The 5,115-nt window shown below is 35.7% G+C and overlaps 1 pseudogene; it reads right to left on the reverse strand.

Moving 5' to 3' along the window:
* Positions 1–242: 242 nt before the first annotated feature.
* On the reverse strand, positions 243–1,872 carry LOC143639198 (protein PHTF2-like; annotated as a pseudogene).
* Positions 1,873–5,115: the final 3,243 nt, after the last annotated feature.

The raw sequence follows: 5,115 nt of genomic DNA on the forward strand, positions 1-5,115 counted from the left end.
GTTCTCATGCACATGAAGCAGCTGAGTGCAACAAAAAAATACAACTGAGATAGTCAACAAGAAAGCAGATGATACTATTACATCAACTGATCTCTGAGGACCTCTATACTTAACATAGGGACAGAGAGATAGCCACATTTTTATATCTATACTTTCTTCAGCCAGAAATGAGGAATCTCAGATTCCTGTGCCTTCTTTGTAGCTATTAAATATCCAAAGAGTTTTGCAAAAAGTAGTTGCTATTAATAAGTTCTTTCTGCTACACAGAGCAAGAAAAAGAATGTCAATACAAGAGAGATATGGACCACAAAACATATTATAACCATAAAAAGAACCATGACATCTTCATTAAAACCAAATGAAATCACATAAACTTCTGAAGCAGAATGTGCTGTGAGTTGTTTCAAGTCTGTAGCTTGAGAAAGTCAAAAAACAAATGGGATTAAACCCAGGATTAGAAAGATTACATTTCCAAAACTCTGGTATCCTATTCCTCGTATATGGCTGATCACTCTGTTCATTATCATTACACTGATTTCAAGTACAGACATTTCTGCTTTTTTACAGTCATTGCCTTCCTATACTATAGCACTTATTTTTCTAATTCTGAGCAGGACCTATGAAGCCAGGGCAAATGACTCTAATGAAAATGGTAGTGTCCATATTATTTTTTTACACATGGAATAATTTGAGGATTTTGCACATCTGTCTCACTGGTACAAGATAAATGGCATTCTGCACAATTTAACAAGTCTTCCCATAATATATCTTCTGTTTCAGATTCTGGACTTGTGCTCTTAGAATACTGTCTGGAACTTGAACAGTGAGAGCTGCAACTAGTACCTGATTTAGGGACATCCTCATTAGGATAACGTTTCTTATAATAGTGTGACTTTGTATTCTGAAGGATGTTTTCAGAACTCCTGTCTACATGACGACATAATGAGTAACCTGTTTCAGGACCTTCCTCAACAGACACTTCATCAGAATCATTTGTTGTTGTCCTATGGGTGTCTTTTCTGGGAATATTCCTCTTGTCCCTGTGATCCAGGCTGTCTCTTCTGGTTTAACAGTTTCAGACTGAGTTTTGTGGTTTTGCATTCCATCTTCACTGCTTTTAACAGACATTTTTTCCATCAAGAGATACATAGCCATTGTCAGTCTCAGTTGACTTACCAATTGAATTATTTGCTTTCTTTGATCCTGATAAAAAGAAAGCAGCATTCCAGAGATCTCTGAAGACAGTATCAACACGGTAAGTGGTGCTTGTACTGTGGCTCTGAACTGCTCCTTCCTGTGTGTTTTCTGTGATACTAGAACCATCTTCTTCCCTATGTCTGTCCAAATGAGCTGCTTTTCTTAATTTACTTCTCTTTTATTGCCTGTACCTAATGGGTTTGGATATTCTTGTTGAAACAATATGGCAATGCAGAGTTCCCAAGAGCAGCATCAGCCATGTCTGCCAGATCACTTCCTTCAGAGGTATAACATGTGGGCTAGAAGTGGACAGAATAATACTAGTACAGCAACTTGAAGAAGATAAAGGACAAGAAGCCAGAAAAAGATGACTTTTGATGTTAACTGTAACCACCACGGGAAGCGAAAAAAAAAAAAGAAAGAAAAAAATCGACTTGAATAATTCCCTTTCTGGTCAGAGAACTCGAAGGACTTTCAGGCTTTCCTTTAGCAAATGCAGACCCTCTTACAAAATCAATATCAATGAGATCTGGTTTCACATGTCCTGTTTTTTTTTGGTTTATTCCTTAACCCCTTAATTTCTCTTTGTTCAACAGATTCTTCCCATATTTGTTGATTATATGCTCCAATCTTCTTTTGATACCAGACTACAGCATCTGTGACTTTGGACATCATTTTTTTTCTACTAAAATTGCATGTTCCTCATTTGAAGCATAGGAGCAGGCTATGTGCCGCTAGGAGGCACTGGGGTGTACTGGGACACATTGAGGCCAGCACTGTTGCTGCTGCCGCCACTGCCACCTGAGCCCAAGGATCCACAGCAATGCTGCCAGAGAGGAGGGCACGCTACCTCCAGAGCATCACCTCACCCGCTTTCCTTCAGAGTTCCCCCCACCCCCCACCTCCCCTTTTGTTTTTTTGGGATTGGCTAACTTCACTTAGCATTATCTTCTCTAACTCCATTCATTTACCTGCAAATGTCATGATTTTATAAATTCTCTTTTATTGCTGAGTAAATATCCATTGTGTATCTATGCCACATTTTTTATCCACTCATCCACTGAAGGGCATCTAGGTTGGCTCCATAGTTTAGCTATTGTGAATTGTGCTGCTATAAACATTGATGTGGCTGTGTCCCTGTAGTATGCTGTTTTTAAGTCCTTTGGGTATAGACAAAGGAGAGATATAGCTGTGTCAAATGGTGGTTCCATTCCCAGTTTCCCAAGGAATCTCCATACTGCTTTCCATATTGGCTGCACCAATTTGCAGCCCCACCAGCAATGTATGAGTGTACCTTTTTGTACCCACCATAGCCAACACTTATTGTTGTTTGTCTTTATAATAGCTGCCATTCTGACTGGAGTGAGATGAAATCTTAGAATGGTTTTGATTTGCATTTCTCTAATTGCTAGTGATGATGAATATTTTTTTGTATCGTCTTCTTAGAAGTGTCTGTTCGGGTCCTTGGCCCATTTATTAGATTTTTTTGGTGCTTATCTTTTTTAGTTCTTTATATACCCTAGAGATTAGTGCTCTCTCTGACGAGTGAGGGGTAAGATTTTCTCCCTAGATGTTGGCTCTCTGTTCACATCACAGATCATCTCTTTTGCTGAGAAGAAACTTTTTATTTTGATTCCATCTCATTTATTGATTTTTGATTTTAATTCTTGCACTATAGGAGTCTTATTAAGGAAGTTGGGGCCTAATCCCACATGAGGGAGATTAGGGTCTACTTTTCTTCTATTAGACACAGGGTCTGTGGTTTTATTCCTAAATCCTTGATCCACTTTGAGTTGAGTTTTGTGCATGGTGAGAGATAGGGGTTTAACTTCATTTTGCTGCATATGGATTTCCAGTTTTCCAAGCAGTATTTGTTGAAGAGGCTATCTTTTCTCCAATCCATTTTCTAATATATATTTTTGTCTAATATAAGATATTTGTAGTTTTGTGGGTTAGTCTCTGTGTCCTCTATTCTGTACCATTGGTCTACCAGTATTTTTTGGTGACAATACCATGCTATTTTTGTTACTATTACTCTGTAGTATAGTTTAAGTTCTGGTATAGTGATGCAAACTGCTTCACTCTTCCTGCTAAGGATTGCTTTAGGGTCTCTTATTTTTCCAGATGAATTTCATGATTGCTGTTTCTAATTCTATGAGCAATGCCATTGGGATTTTGATCAGAATTGCATTAAATCTGTTCAGTGCTTTTGTTAGTATGGTCATTTTTATAATATTAATTTTGCATATTTAAGAGCAAGGTATATCTTTCCATCTTCTAAGGTCTTCGTTGACTTCTTTATTAGGGTTCTGTAATTTTTATTATTATAGATCATTCATCTCTTTCAATATTTTGATTTCACATATTTTGTTTCAGGTTATTGAAAATGGGGTAGGTTTCCCTCTTTCCCTTTTTGATTATTTGTCACTGATATACAGAAATTCCTTTGATTTATGGGTTTTTATTTTATATCCTGCTACTTTGTTGAATTCATTTACTAGTTCTAGAAATTTTCTGGTGGAACTTTTAGGGTCTTCCAGGTATAGAATTATATCATCAGCAAATAGTGCCAATTTGAGTTCTTTTCCTATGTGTATCCCTTTAATTTCTTTCGTCTAATTGCTCTGGCCAGTGTTTCAAAAACTATGTTACATAGAAGTGGTGAAAGAGGGCATCCCTGTCTTCAGTTTTTAGAGGGAATCCCTTCAATTTTCTTCATGTATAATGATGTTGTCCTGGGCTTAGCATAGATAGCCTTTATGATGTTATGTTCCTGTTATCCATAGTTTTTTAGTGTTTTAAAATAAAGGGGTGCTATATTTTGTCAAATGCTTTTTCTGCATCTATTGAGATAATCATATGATTATTATCTTTAAGTCTATTGATGTGATGAATTACATTTGTTAATTTCCATATGTTGAAACAACCTTGCATCCCTGGGATGAATCCCATTTGATGGAGGAGCACAATCTTTTTTTATTTATTTCTATATACAATTTGCCAGACTTTTATTGAGAATTTTTGCATCTATGTTCATTAGATATATTGGTATGAAGTTTTCTTTTCTTTTCATTTTTTTTAATGTGTCTTTGCCTGGTTTTGGAATCAGAGTGATATTGGCCTCATAGAATGGATTTGGAAGTGCAGCCTCTTTTTCTGTTTCCTGAAATAAATTGAAGAGTATTGGTATTAGTTCTTCTTTAAAGGTCTTGAGAATTCGGCTGTGTATCCATCCTGTCCTGGGCTTTTCTTGGTTGGTAGACTTTTGATGGTGTCTGGTATTTCATCACTTGAAATTGATATGTTTAAATTGTGAATATCATCTTGATTCAATTTGGGCAAATTATATGACTCTAGAAATTTGTCAATGCCTTCAATATTTTCTATTTTATTGGAGTAAAAGTTTTCAAAATAATTTCTAATTATTTTATGTATTTCTGTAGTGTCTGTTGTGATATTTCCTTTTTCATCATGTGTGTTAGTGATTTGAGTTTTCTATCTCCTTCTCTTCATTAGCATGGCTAAGCGTCTGTATATTTTATTTATTTTTTCAAAGAACCAACTTTTTGTTCTGTCAATTTTTTCAATTGTTTCTTTTGTTTCAATTACATTGATTTCAGCTCTGATTTTTATTATTTTCTGTCTTCATCTGTTTTTGGTGCTGATTTGTTCTTCTTTTTCTAGGGCTTTTAGATGTAATGTTAAGTCATTTACTTGTTGACTTTTTCTTCTTTTAAGGAATGAACTTCATGCAATGAACTTTCCTCTTAGAACTTCTTTCATAGTGTTCCAGAGATTTCAATATGTTTTATCTGTGTTCTCATTCACCTCTAAAAATTTTTAATCTCCTCCTTGATGTCTTCTGTAACCCATGGTTCATTCAGTAGCATATTATTTAGTCTCCAGATATTATAGTGC

Source organism: Callospermophilus lateralis, chromosome X (assembly GCF_048772815.1).
Source record: "Callospermophilus lateralis isolate mCalLat2 chromosome X, mCalLat2.hap1, whole genome shotgun sequence".
Lineage (NCBI taxonomy): Eukaryota > Metazoa > Chordata > Mammalia > Rodentia > Sciuridae > Callospermophilus > Callospermophilus lateralis.